General features: G+C 43.2%; 1 protein-coding gene and 1 pseudogene across 23 annotated transcripts in view; both read left to right on the top strand.

The window, feature by feature from the left end:
• The window catches only part of Ank3 (ankyrin 3), a 483,262-nt gene that overhangs the window by 238,782 nt on the left and 229,119 nt on the right, over positions 1 to 15,361 (top strand). The gene's annotated exons all lie outside the window — the stretch shown is intronic.
• LOC128114619 (40S ribosomal protein S2-like) lies at positions 5,841 to 7,670 on the top strand (annotated as a pseudogene).

Here is a 15,361-nt window from a genome sequence, read left to right as displayed (position 1 = left end):
ACAGCACTTATAGGAGCAGAGCAGGTCCCCGAGACTTGTGTTCACAGTATTCCAGGCTTCCTGAGAACTGTTCTACCTTCAATCTGGAAAAGGTAGTTCTTATTAGATTAGGAAAAATGACCCCAAGGTAGCTGTCCTGTGCTCACGACCAGGCAGGGTACCAGCAGGTTTTGAACAGGGGAGACTGAGGACATGAAAAACTAGACAGAAACATCTGGAAATAGTCTCCCTGCCTCTCCTCTCTCTGACCCCACCATTCCCATAGGTGGCATTTCCAATCCTCTGGAGTCTGGAGTCTCCTGTCAGGAGTCTCCTGTGAGACTTGGTTTCTGGAGTCTGCTTTTATTTCTGACTTTGTCTGATTTCTGTGGCTAAAGGAGACGAGAATATGCTGGAAGGAAACTTGTGGAACAGTCTGAAGACAGCCAGTCTGGCTTTGTGTGCCATTTGAAAAGCTCCCTTGTAGATGGCAGTCATCTGCCCACTTGAAGTTCAGTGAGCCGATTTTTCCATGTGTTCCTGTGAGTAATGCCCGAGCCACAGCCTCTATCTGAAACCAGGAAGAAAACACAGAAAAGAGCACATTCTGTTGCTGGACTTTTCAGTTGCCACATCAGTGAGGCCAGGGCTGCTGGAATTTTCTTTCCTACTTTAGGAAAAACATGTCATGTTTTGGCCGAACGATGAACAAAGAAAATTCTGTGGTGTGTAAGCCCCCATGCAAAAAGCCTGGTTTGTGATAACAGTTTGAGAGGGTAGAGAATGGATTAATATTTTACATGGTTGCGTGGGAAGACAGTGACCTTTAAAATCTCTATTTTTAATTTTTTATCATGTAATATGCATAGATGGATAGAGTCTACTGGAAGGATGTGGGGTTTCTGCTATTTTTTTCCATATTGGAATTATCAGGAATCCACAGCCTTTCATTTATAAGTGCCTCCTGGAGACACAGCAGCCACCTCCAGATAAGTCTCTCTGGATAGGGACACATAGGAACTCAGGATTTGCATTCTGCTGGCCTTGTGATCTCTCCCAAGCGCTGATTGGCACACGGAGTGAAAGCAGCCACAGACAATTCCAAGACAGGACCAAAACTGTATTCAGTCAAAGTGTACTTTTGACCAAGTAGAATTGGCATTTAAAGCATGTAGATTTCCAGGGGCCACAACATTGTTCTTTTGTGGGGGTTCCCCCCCCCCCAACTAATTAAAAATGTAAAAATCCAAGGTTGACGTGATGGTGTATGCCTAGAGTTCCAGAACTTAGAAGGTAGAGACAGAGGAATCAGGAGTTCAAGGTTATCTGAGCTCTGCAGCAAGTTTGAGGATAACCTAGACTGTGTGAGACCCCACAGCACAGAATGAAACTAGTAGATGATGGAGCTTGTTCCAGAGGTCACAGGTGGCTAACGCTTGAGCTGGATGTTGGCAGATATCTTGAGAAAAGGTAGCCTCCAGTTGTAAAAGGTTGGTCTAGAGGGGTTCCTTCTTAGGATAGACAGCAGGGAAATATGAACAGTGCTCTAGATATTTGTCGGGTTGGGTCTTAGGGATGTGTAAGTCCAGGAGGAACATAGAGAAGAACACTCTTCCGCTCCCCTAAAGTGATATCTGCCATTGGACAACACCCAGGGAACTATTTGCTATGTGAGCTCTCCCGTGATCTTCTGCCACCGCCTCCTCTCTTCCTGAAATATTTATGAGTGTACAGCATAGGATGCTCTTGGTTAAAGGTCAATGGTATGAATTCAAAGGCAGTGCATGCATGCTCAAAACCTGTCAGCTCACACACACAAGAGTGGAAGAGCATGCTCTGGACCAGCAGGTGCTATGAAGGGAAGACAGTTTGTTATGTCCCTAGCACCAGCCCTCAGCACCACCTACACCTCATCCTCTGCTTGATCAGATGAGGTCCCTGCCCTTTTCAAGCTAGAGTGACTCAGGACACCAAACAGTTTCCATGGAGCCATCGTTCTTTATGTGTATTATGTCCCATTATTGAACAGCCTGGGTGGACTTTGAGTATCCCACAGGGATCTCATTTTGAAGATTCGATCTCTTTGTAATGACTTTGTTTCTTTGTGGTCACATAAGGAACCTCGTTTTGCATTCTAGGCACAGAAGTAGTACTAGTTCATGATCATGAAAATGTTCCAGGGCTTCTATTTCTTTATTATTAAAATGATGGGATTCGATGACACGTTCAGAGATTGCATTGTGGGAAGATGAACTTGCATTTCTCTTCTGCATTACTTTATGTCTTGGACTCCCTTCTCAGGTGGGAAATACTTATTCTCATAAATTGAGGTAGAAAAGTCACTATTATACCAGTGGTGGAGTGCTCAGTGTTCTACTAGAACCTCAATGTCTGCCTAAACCTCAACCATTAAAATATGTTAGCCTCTCTGCCCATGCTCTTGCTCTCCAGCTGCAAGATCTGTGTGATGAGCCACCAGAGTTTGGGAAACAAAACGTCCCGGTCAGGGGTGTGGGTTTAAAGGCACAATTATAGGAATTATTATTTCTCTTATTTAGTATAATTACAGAGTGCTTCTCTCTGCAGAGCTCCAGAGAAAGGTTGAATCAGTTGGAGTTATTTATCCTGGAGAAGAGAAGCCTGGAGGAGAGGGTGGGAGGTTAGGGAGGAGGACAACCATGTTGAGTGTTTAGGAGATGAAAACCTGTCTCATTTCTTCCACTGAAGATGGAAGATGAAGACATAGGTAGGCGAGTTCTGAGAAATGCAGAACAATGACCTGCTAAGAGGCTTGATGATGCTACAGAGCATTCCACTGGCCTCCAGAGGGAGTTCCCCCAGGAAATGTTCTGTGGATAGAGGTTGGATGTCCTGCCTCTCACTCCGAGATATCCACTGCAGGCACTAAAGACTGTTTATAAGATCCACAGGACGGAATCTCCAGGCCTGAATTCCGAGCACTGTCACCCCCTAGACTCCATATTTAAAGTAGGCATTTAGAACAAAGGTGAAGGACAGCTGGGAAGAAGACAGAAGCATGCAGCAAAGATGTAATTAGTACAAAGTGCAGCAGCAGGCAAACTCAGGGCTTGGGGGCGTGTCCTGGGATTTAATTAAAAAAAAAAAAAGCAGTCCATCCTTAATTGAAGGAGCCCAGTCTGGGAACGGAGAGGAGTTTGGGGCCAGACTCAACTTTCCTGAACATCCACAGAGGACACTGTCAGCCCCTTTCAGCTCCCTTCCCTACCAGCTTCATCCCAGCTGCTGGCAGGTCAGTTTTCTCCTGTATCCCAGATTAGTGATTCTCAACCTTCCTCACGTTGGGACCCTTTAATACAGTTCATCATGTCGGGGCCACCCCCAACCGCAAAATTATTTTCGCTGCTACTTCATATCTGTAATTTTGCTACTTGTGTGAATTGTAATATAAATATCTGTGTTTTCTGATGGTCTTAGGCAACCCCTGAGAAAGGGTCATTCAATCCCCAAAGGGTTGAGAACCACATGTCATAGAGGCTGCTGACTTGGGTGCCAATTCTTAAGCAGACTCAGAATAAACAGGATGGTGTATTCCCACTGTTCCTAGCATGTGGTATGCTCACTTTAATGTAGTGGTTTATAAATTAATGAATGGTGTAGCAGGAGTCTTAGAAAGTCTTATTAATGAAACAAACCTGAGGCCAGTTATTGGGGTGAACACTGGAAGATCAGAGAGCCAGAACAAGCCACAGCTACCTCACCTTGCCGGATCCTCAGCTGGTCTTGCTTCCTCAGACTGGAGGCCTCTGAGTCCTCATCCAGAACGGTTCTCAGCTGAATTGCTGCTAGAAGCCTGAATGCTTAACCAGCCAAATACTTAACCAGCCAAATGCTTAACCAGCCAAATGCCTCTAGTTTCTGGTCCTCATGCCTTATAAACCTTTCTGCTTTCTACCACCACTCCTTGGGATTAAAGGCTCACTTTCTGGGATAAAGGCGTGAGTCACCATGCCTGGCTGTTTCCAATGCGGCCTTGAACTCACAGAGATCCAGAGGGATTTCTGTCTCTGGAATGCTAGGATTAAAGGTGTGTGCTAACATTTTCTAGCCTAAGTATCTTGTGGCTTTTCTGTTCTCTGACCCCAGATAAGTTTATTAAGGTACACAATATTTTGGGGAACACAATACCACCACAGAATGGGGCTGGGAAAGACACAGGGAAAGAAGCAATGTACAAGCAATCCGGAACTTGAACTCTAGATTGAATAAAAATCTTCCAATTTTCACATGGTGGCAGTTAATTAAAATATTCTTTGTCTGTACTGAGGTACAATTGGACAAATAAATTTGTATATATTTACAATGTAGACATTTAATGCTTTAATGTGTGTATGCATTAAGAAAATGATCTTCTCAGTCTAGCTAATTAACATATCTACCACTCTTCATAGCAGTCATTTTTCTTTTCTCCATGTGTGTGCACACTAAGAACACCTCACATCGACTCTCTTGCATAGTTCAACTATGCAGTAAGCTATGTGTGCGTGCATGCGTGTGTGTGTGCGCGCGCGTGCGTGTGTGTGTGTGTGTGTGTGTGTGTGTGTGTGTGTGTGTGTGTTGACTACCAGGTCTCCAGAACCCATTTTGTATAACTGGAGCTTTGTACCCCTTGAGCACCTCTCTGAAGCCCTTTCAGCCCCTGAACACTGCATGTCTATTTCAGTGAGTTCAGCATTGTTTTACCTAGGAACGAGTGATGCAGGGTTTGCCTTTTGATTTCACGTGTTGTCAAAATGGGAGAATGCCATTCCCTCTAGTGACTGACGAGTCTGTATACCACTTTACTTATCCATTCATCTGCCCACGAAACCTCCAGTTGTCTCTATAATTTGGCTCTTATGAAAAGTGCTGTAGTGAGCAGGAATGCACACACATCAACCAGATATGAATTTCATTCCTATGGCTGGATAATCAAGTGGTCCTGTTTTTAATTATCTGGGGAACTTCCACATGCTCACTCATAAGTGACTACGTTTCTGCCAAGGTTTCTCCAAGGTTCTCTCTTCTCTGTGTCTTCGTGGTAAAGACCACGCTAACAGATGTAAGGGACCTCATGCCTTTATTTCCATTCTCCAGATGATTAGTGATGCCTGGTACCTTTCAGTGCTGTTGTTGACCGTTCACATATCTTCCTTTGAGATATTCCTGTTCAGAGCCTTTGCCCATTTTTCAGGTGGATTGTTTTGTTTTCTCCTATATTCAACGAAATGCATTTAAGTGCTTTGGATGTTTGTTCCTTAACAGCTGTAGAACTTGAAAATACTTTCTTGTGCCTCATTGACTGCAAGGGCATTACAATGATTGTTTCTCTTACTGTGTAGAAGCTGTTTGGGGTGGTCTCTTTGATCTATTCATATTTGCATTTGTGTCCTGAATTAGGGTTGGCCTAGCTATATATACCGATATTGATATTCAATGTGCGTGTCCTCTGCTGTCTTCCTTCCGTTTTATAGACTTGGATTCATTTTTGAAGTAGTTTTCAGGTATGGATACCCAAGGCCAGCCTCCTGTGGACATTCAGTTCTGTCAACACCATTCGGTGGGGAGACTTCTCTCTCCTGCCAAATTAGTTGCCTGCAGATAAGAAGTTTTGTTTGGGGCCTTCTGTTTTGCTGTTTTGTCAACAAGACTATTTTTATTCGGGTGTCATACTGTTTTGATGATTGTGGCTTTGTAACAACTTCTGAGGTCAAGTACTGTTGTGGCTTCAGCTTTGCTCATGTCACTCGAGTCTCCTGATGCTTCCTTTTCCAGAAAGAAAGAAAGAAAGAAAGAAAGAAAGAAAGAAAGAAAGAAAGAAAGAAAGAAAGAAAGAAAGAAAGAAAGACAAGAAAGAAAGACAAGAAAAGAAAAGAAAAAAGTAAGAAGTATGTGCTAATGCTATACCTTTAGAATCACGTAGAACAAGATTCAAGTCCTTGCTCCTATCTATTGACCTTCAAGCCTCATTTAACGTCTCTCATCTCTGGTTTTACCTGCAAATATGGAAAGAAGTTCTTCATAGAGTTTCTTTGAAAGCTAACGCAGTGCATGTGAAGAAATTAATAGAGGACTAGTGAGGATCAGGGGGTAAAGAAGCTTGAGCGCCGGGAGGTGGTGGCGCACGCCTTTAATCCCAGCACTCCGGAGGCAGAGGCAGGCGGATCCCTGTGAGTTCGAGGCCAGCCTGGTCTATAGAGCGAGATCCAGGACAGGCGCAAAGCTACACAGAGAAACCCTGTCTCGAAAAAACATAAAAAAAAAAAAAGAATCTTGAGCCCAGACAGATGAACTAGCTTTGACCTCTGAGACGCACGTGGTGGAAGGAGAGAACTGGCTCCCGCCGGCCATCCTCTGGCCTCCACATGTGCACAGTGCCATGTGTGCCCCTCCCCCTCACATTGGTAAGCCAGGAAAGAATTTTTTAACGGCTAAGAAGAAATTAATATAGCACTCTGCGTGCTTGATGAGTCTTGGTAATGAGTAGCTATGGCTTTGTCATGTTGGACTGCATGAAGCTGCTAGAATATAGGCCCTGATTTGAGCTTATAAAAATGTGAAACACGCTTCTTCTTCTTCGGGAAAACACCAAATGGCGGATGACGCCGGTGCAGTGGGAGGGCCTGGAGGACCCGGGGGCCCCCGGACTAAGAGGCCACAGCGGCTTCCGTGGAGGATTCGGCAGCGGCCTTAGGGGCCGTGGTCGTGGTCGGGGCCGTGGTCGTGGTCGGGGCCGTGGTCGTGGTCGAGGCCGTGGCCGTGGTCGAGGCCGCGGGGCTCATGGAGGTAAAGCTGAAGACAAGGAGTGGATCCCCGTCACCAAGCTGGGCCGCCTGGTTAAGGACATGAAGATCAAGTCCCTGGAGGAGATCTACCTGTTCTCCCTTCCCATTAAGGAATCCGAGATCATTGACTTTTTCCTGGGCGCATCCATAAAGGATGAAGTTCTGAAGATCATGCCAGTGCAGAAGCAGACTCGGGCTGGCCAGCGGATCAGGTTCAAGGCTTTTGTCGCTATTGGGGACTACAATGGTCATGTTGGTCTTGGTGTGAAGTGCTCCAAGGAGGTAGCCACTGCCATCTGAGGGGCCATCATCTTGGCCAAGCTGTCCATTATCCCTGTGCAGAGAGGCTACTGGGGGAACAAGATTGGCAAGCCCCACACTGTGCTGTGCAAAGTGACAGGCCGCTGTGGCTCTGTGTTGGTGCATCTCATCCCTGCCCCCAGAGGCACTGGCATCGTCTCTGCTCCTGTGCCTAAGAAGTTACTGATGATGGCTGGTATTGATGACTGCTAACATCAGCCAGGGGCTGCACTGCCACCCTGGGCAACTTTCCCAAGGCCACCTTTGATGCCATCTCCAAGACCTACAGCTACCTGACCCCCAACCTCTGGAAAGAGACTGTGTTCACCAAATCTCCTTATCAGGAATTCACTGACCATCTTGTGAAAACCCACACCAGAGTGTCTGTTCAGAGGACCCAGGCTCCAGCTGTGGCTACCACATAAGGGTTTTTATACAAGAAAAATAGCCGGGCGGTGGTGGCGCACGCCTTTAATCCCAGCACTTGGGAGGCAGAGCCAGGTGGATCTCTGTGAGTTCGAGGCCAGCCTGGGCTACCAAGTGAGTCCCAGGAAAGGCGCAAAGCTACACAGAGAAACCCTGTCTCAAAAAACCAAAAAAAAAAAAAAAAAAGAAAAATAAAGTGAATTAAATCTGCTTTAAAAAAAAAAAATGTGAAACACGCTGGACATAGTGGCATTTACCTATAGTCCTGACTACCTGGAGAAGCTAAAGCAGGAGGAGAGTAGTAGGGTTTAGGCCAGACTAGGCTATACAGCAAGACCTTGTCTTGAAAAAACAAAAAGGGAAATGTCAGTTTCATATGGTCCAATGTAATATTTTTAATATAAAATCCCATTTTGTCTAAATTATTCATTAATAATTAATAATAGCTAATAATTAATATTGATGATATTGATGCAATTATTAGACATACTATTACTTAACACTATTAATCTTCAGACCTGTTAATTCTCCCTCTAAACACACACTTGTGAGCCCCTTCTCTGACACCTTTTTTGGCATAGCACATATCGCATTGAACAGTCGTTGATTTATTGTATGTCCATGATTATTATCCTGCCCGATGTTCAACTAATATGAAAGCTTCACCAAGGTGCATTTTATTTTGTTCCAATCTCCTTCTAACCCACCTAGAATAGTATCTAGATAGCACTTAGTAGGGTCTTTGTAAAAATGTTTCTCATGGGTAGACTTACACTGAGCATTCCCAGAATTGGAACTCACCAGCAAACAGCAAAACAGAAGGCCCCAAACAAAACTTCTTATCTTTGGGCAACTAATTTGGCAGAAGAGAGAAGTCTCTCCACCAAATGGTGTTGACAGGAACTGAATTTTTTTTCTTTTTTCCTTTCTTTCTTTCTTTTCTTTCTTTGTTTCTTCCTTCCTTCCTTCCTTCCTTTTTTCCTTTCTTTTCTTCACACCTCAAAGATGGCAGGAGGGGAGCAAATTTTAACTAAATAAAACATGGATGCCACTCTCTATCACAATGGACTTTTGAGCCCTCTTGAACCAAAGTGCCTGAATAGTAAAACATTGCCCACATATTGTGTCCCCAACCCTAAAAAGCTGAATTCAGTAGTTGACAAAGTTCCCCCCCGCCCCCCCAAAAAAATGATCAAAACATTGAGTCAATACTCTTAGCCTTGGGTACACATATACACATACAAAACCTTCATCAGTCCAGCTAGTGTAGGGAAAGAAAACAGAAATTCAAAAGGGCTGATAATACAACGCAGGCTAACCGGATTCCGGAGCCACAGAACGTGGTGACATTGTCTCTGGAGGGGACATCGGAGCAGACTGAGTGCAGAGAGAGCTGGAGATAAACAGACCACAGAAGCTGGCTCCCTGAGTGACTCCAGGCGGCCAGGGCACAGTCCCCAGCTGATTACTCTGCTATTTTCAGAATTTCACATATCAGGACCAAGTACTCAGGGCTTGGCCGGAGGCCACAGATAGGGTAAGTCCTTGGTGAATTCTGGGAGATACTACTCTGCCTGCAAGGGTCCCCGCTCTTGTCTGACCCCGCCCCTCCATTTAAGTAGCCGCTTCTCACCAGCTCCCGTTTCCTTACTAGGAGGTTGGGAGATGTCTTTACATTTCCCGAGGCAGATATTTTTAGACGGGATGTTCTGCCGACAACGACGGTGTTAACTAATTGAGTTATCGGATTTCGTATTTGGCCTCAGAGAATGGCAGTGGAAGACCCAGAGGGCTTCCCAGAAGAAGTAAGCATTTAAGTACTTTTAAATTAGTGGTGGGTTTTCCCCCCTTATGGAAATGTTGCTTTGCTCTAAATGATTGCGTCCTGAAAAATATATGTATGTGACCGGGGAGGACAGAAATGGGCCTGTTTCTACCAGCCATGAGCTCAGGACATGTAAGACGCCTGTTCTGTGTTGCTGGGATCTGGACTTGAGGTATGTTTTGACTGTGATGGAATTTGGAGTATGTTCCAGAAAGATTCCGACTTTAAAGGACCTAATAAGACGTAAGAAGATGATGGATGGTGGGCAGACAGGGCAAAGCTGGTGAAGGCCAACTGTGAGAAGACCCCTTAAGTCACGCTTCTCTCCAAATAAACCCGAAGGCATTTGAATGCAGCTTCTGTGTTATGACAATAATAAGAGGACTCTGAAACTTTGCAGTTAGGGGAAAGAACGTTGGAGAATAAAAGTTTAGCTTTGGGACCCAAATAAATCCAAGGGGAGGATGGCATTGAAGGCTGGAGATGTATTTCATTCCTAATCTGGTTGATAAATACCTAGATATACGTAAGTCATGCTGTTGACTGACTTTCAAGAACGGATCTAAACCATTCTCTCCTTTTAGGTTGCTATTCTGAAAAGGTGGAGGGGAGTGAATGTTTGGTTTATGTGAATAACACTTTGAGGTGTTTGCTTCTGGGAGATTTCTAATATTGCTAAATGGCAATGTGGTTCCGGGTTGTGCGTGATGTCTTGTGTCTAACCTGTTCCTTCCGGTCGTAATAGTTTACGCAAGGACACACATGGTCTGAATATAGGGAATGTGCTTTATTATGAACCCATCACATCCTGGGCACAGGCTGACATGCTGGTTACAACAACTATATTAAAAACATTATAAAAATGAGAACATTGCTACTAACTCTGGTAGCCAGGCATGCTGTGGTGTTGAGAAAGGAACTGTCATTTCAAAGTTTCAGAAAAGCAATCTAGAGAATTCTGCCCCAGTATTGAGTGGCTTCAGGTGTCATCTTGATAGGCTTAAAATCTGGGTTCTCTTCCTTTCGTTATTAACCCTCTGTGACCTTTGGGAAGTGTGACTACATTACAGCTAATGGATGGAATTTTAACCCCAGAGGGACTTCGCCAACATTCCGTGTGCCCCAGACAAAAGGCCTTTTCAAAGGAAGCTTTGAAATTTATAATATAGCTGTGCACATTGTAATGTCCTGGGAACAGGAACATACTGACAAGTGTTCTCAAAACCACGTGACTCTAAGAGTCATCGTCTTACTCATCAAAAATTACGAGCTATATGGTTAAATTCTGATGTGTATTCCGCTCTGTGATTTATGGAACAAAAACTTTACGTACAATCAAAAGTTACTTAGCACTGGCTTTGAGAAAAACTAACTGCTATGAAATATTAGAGTCAAGTACAGATATCACAACTGTCAAATAACGGAGCTGGAAAACACTGCTCTTTTATGAGTTCATTCGAAATTTAAAGATCTGAGATCCGAGAGGAAAGCTGTGTCAAAGTGGAGCATCTCTGTTCTGTTTCGAGTCAGGCGGTATCAAGTTAGCGAGGAAAGCATTCGACCCCAGCCTGTGTGCGCAGAGTTTTCTGTTTCGGTAGGCCGGCTGTTTTAAAAATGTGTAATAAAATGACAGGTTGAATTTGCAGTTACCATGCCCTGAGCGGTGTCTCTGGAAGGGCACTGACCCGACAGATCACAGAGGAGTCCTGTCACAGCCAAGCACAGATGATGCTGGACCCGGATCGGCTGGAAAATGAGAAGGAATCCTTCCTCTCCCAGCCGCCTTCTTGTCTGATAGGAATGGAAGTGTGAGCAGTTGGTCGGCGTGAGCTGAACTATGGAGAAGGTCCTTGCTAAGAGGGTATAGTAGATGATTACATTTGGTGTTTGTGGTGGTGCTCTTCTGTTTGGTATGTGACCTTCACTGTGGGGAGAGGTTTTTCTCCAACAGGATGGAGTTTATGTTGGGGAGATACTGAGGGTGATTTCATAACATGTTTATGGAGACATTTCCAGCAAAGGCATAGGAAGGTAGATGTGTGCACTCTTGCTCACTTCAGAAACAGCCTCTCCTGGCTTGCTTTTAATCACATCCGTGTAGAAGAATTAGCTTTGCCATAAAAGACTGATGGAAAGAAGTCTTAAACTTGAGCCCTCAAATAAGGCTCGAGAAGAAATCCAACTGCAAGAAAGGAATCCCAAGTGGAAATCACTTGTAGTGTGGACTTTTGAAGCAGCTGCTGGTAAAAATCCTTTTAGGAATTCTTTCAAAACCCTAGGGAGGTACCCTTTAGTATCAAATGGAAGTTTTAGGATTATTTGGTTTCATGTCTTTCAACTTTTTTTCCTGTTTTTTGTCTGATTTTCAGTCATTGATAGAATAATAAATGCACGTTCAACTCATGGGGGAATCTCTTAAATTATTGTTAATGATTTTTACTTCAGGAAAGCAGAGACTCATAGGATAATGTATGTAGTCATATAAGGTCTTCAAGGACCTTCCTTGACCCACTTCAAGGAAGGAACCTAAAACTTGTCTTTTTGCTGCTGAGACTAGAATTTCTTGTTTTGAAATGAAAGCATTTAGTTATATAGTAGGTCCAACATTTATTTATTTATCAAGTAAGTTTATTTTTATTTTTATGACATTATGGTGGTGATAAAGGTTTGCTTAGTAATCAAGTTAAACTAATATTTGTAAAATAAAAGAATTTGAAATGACATGTTTTGAACCCTCTCTGTACAGTTTTTTTTTTAATTTTTGGTCATAAGGCAAAAGATACACTTGCAAACTTTTTATTGAAATGCAAAATATTCATGTTTATATTTTCTTCTTACCAGCAAGAGCTGGAAATCAACATTAAGCTATGCCATCTAATTAGACGGTGGATAAACAGATGTCATGAGATTATATAACATCAATTTCAGTGTTTAGCAAGCAAATATCTACAGCTACCAATGAAGCATAAGAATTTGTAGAAAATAAATCCCTTTAGGGATAAATCCCGTGTATGAGATAAGGACCTGTGGACGCATTCGTTTTGGGGGGGATGATGTTGAGTTGTTGGTCATGTCAGTTGTTGTTCTGTTTTTCCTTTAGCCAAGAGATACGTGGGTGGTGGTAGCCTTTGAAAAATAACAATCAGTAGTATTAAAGTCAAAATTGGGATGTGCTTTCAAGTTCAGGTTAGAATCCTAGATTGTCTTGCATTTTGAACTCATTATTCCAGTAGCTTATTGATTTACACATTTCTATAATCCTGTCATGTTCTGAGAACACTTGGATAGATTATTAAGATAAATTTTTGTTAAACACAGACTATCTCTTGATTACCACAGCAGACTCACATTAAGTTCTCAGGAGATGCTTGTTGGGATTTGAACACATCCTCGTCTTTGAAGAGTACACGCTCTTGTCATTTCAAGTACAAAAGACTAATAGACTTAAATATTTTTAAATACTTTGACGAGGAAAAATGGTCCACCTCAGTGAGCAAAGCCAGACTGTTAGTTCCAGTCTAGAAGTTTCCAACTGGGGGATTAGTAATCACAGTTGTGTTTCCACAGCAAATGGTATGGCATTGTTCATGAAGAATTGTCATGCGTTCCTCTGCAGACACAGCTCTCATGAAGTGAGGGTTGTAGTTTATTCCCATGTCCTTTCCAGGAACTTTTGAGTCAACATTCTGAAGACAGTGTTCTTCCCAGGGAAATGTGTAGTGTTCAAATATGGGGACTATGTGAACAGGGATGGACTATCAAGGAAAAAGACAGACCCCGTTTGAGCAAGAATTCAGAAAGTAGTAGTCTGCGCTGTGCAGAGATACCTGTGGTGACTCCTGCTTAAGCTTCAGCTCCCTGCTCAGCCATGGCTGCGGCTACAGTTGCTCTCTTAGGAGGTGTTCTGCTTGATATCATGAGGTCAGTCCTAGAGAAACAGTGCTGTAGACCCCACAATTTTCAAAATGTGGTCCTGGAACCCATGGATGACCCCAAGACCCTTCAAGAGGAAGGCCCTCCCTTCCTACTTGAGGTAACAGCTTCATCCTTCTCATACTTCTGCCAAAGCAACACAACATAGAGTGTTGAATATTGAGGCAGGTATGAGGATCCAGCTGTCTTCTCCTATAAGACATTTACAAACCCTTGAAATAGTAGTCTTCTTGCCTTCTTTATTTCAGAAAAATAGGAAAAATATAGTTATTATTTTCTTATAATATGCATATTATGGGTCCATGTAATAAAGTTGCCTTTGTTATTTGAAAATAAAATAATTAGAATTTTTTCAGTTGTATTCCCCTGGGTTTCATAAATGGTAGTTAAGAATGGACAGGTCTCTGTGAGACAAGTAAAATCAAGAGGTGCTGTTATAGATACATTGCCTGGTCAGCATTGGTTGGTTTGATGCTCAGCCTACTTGCTAAAACATACTGTGCAAATAAAGTCAAGTTTGTGGATTCAGTCCCTGTGTAGACAGTGCTGTCCTACTTACTTGAATGGTCACAACCAAACCATTTAGAATACTAACTGTAAGAGATAACTTGAAAGTAATACTCAATGATTCATGGTAATTGAGGGCCCTTTCTCACTGTGTCACATGTATTAGATCCTTGGATGCCAGCAGTCCTGTGAGGTGAAACTTACAGCTGCTTCCATATTACATTGAGGAACTGTTACTGTGTGAATACTCGGTCTTTTACGATCACATAGTCTGTGAGTTGCAGAGCCAGGTTTGAACTGGGGCATCACAGGTGCAAAATGACTAAGCAAGTCAATGACCAATTGACCAAGAACTTGCCCTGTACGATAGTGTAGCTCTGAACATTTGTTTTCATGCAAGCGCAACTCCTGAATGTTAGTCTTTGCTCCAAGTACCATTTGTAGCATACTAACTGTAAACACTACAGTAACCCCAAAGTCACCTACCATCCACTGTCCATACCTACAGATTCCAACAACCTTTCCAATTACCAAGACAACTACCTTGAGTGTGGGATGAAGTCTGCTCTTAAATGTTTTACTTTCTATAGCAAAAAAAAAAAAAAAAATAATAACATCAAACTATCTTTACTCCATGTTTTCCTTAGACTTAAAAAAGAGCTTGATCAAGCTGGGTGGTGGTGGCGCACACCTTTAGTCCCAGCACTCGGGAGGCAGAGCCAGGTGGATCTCTGTGAGTTCGAGGCCAGCCTGGTCTCCAAAGCGAGTTCCAGGAAAGGCGCAAAACCACACAGAGAAACCCTGTCTCGAAAAACCAAAAGAAAAAAAAAAAGAGCTTGATCAGCCATATATTCCTTGTGTCCTTTAGTTTTGTTATTCTATGCAATGTAAACCAGGTAATGTTTCCTTTTCAAATTTTGACCACAGAAAGCATGGATGTCATTTGAAGATGAGTTAAGGTACCCAAATCATTGCATCTCTCTGTCAGACTCTTGCCTGACTTCACTAATCACTTTCTAGAATACATTTTTACTGGCAGTCCTTACTCAGTACATTCTCATCCAATGAGAATTGATTGAGGGCTGCAGTTGTAACCCGGGAGTCCAGTGCTTTCCTGGCATGGGCGAGGTCCTGAGTTCAATTCTCATCACTGCTGAAACAAGTACAGAACCCCACTTATTCAGTGGGGTTCTAGCACAAGCTTTCAGAATCCTCTTATCAACCCTGGGCTGATATAGAAATGGAAAGTGTTATAGATGTCCTGAGTTGATCGTTAGACATCATGCAGGTGTGTTGAATTATCATATTAATCCCCCTGATACATACATGATTAAAACTCAGAGGGAACAACTGTGACATTATGGTTATCCTCTCCAGAATCCCAGAAAAGGTGCATGGTTTCATTTACCAGCAACTCCAGTAAGATTCCAGCTGCACCAGCTGGTATGCACAATTTAGTATGACCAATTCAAGAACCCTTCCCCTCACTGGTGAATGCTTCCCCACCCTCTGGTGCCGAGTGTCTCACCCTTCAATTCCTCCTGGCCTTTGGTCTCCAGGCCTTTAATTATCTGACTAGGAATCCAAG

This window comes from Peromyscus californicus, unplaced genomic scaffold, assembly GCF_007827085.1.
Source record: "Peromyscus californicus insignis strain IS unplaced genomic scaffold, ASM782708v3 Scaffold_19__1_contigs__length_69161282, whole genome shotgun sequence".
NCBI classification, from domain to species: Eukaryota; Metazoa; Chordata; class Mammalia; order Rodentia; family Cricetidae; genus Peromyscus; species Peromyscus californicus.
This window is presented reverse-complemented; position numbering and strand designations above follow the sequence as displayed.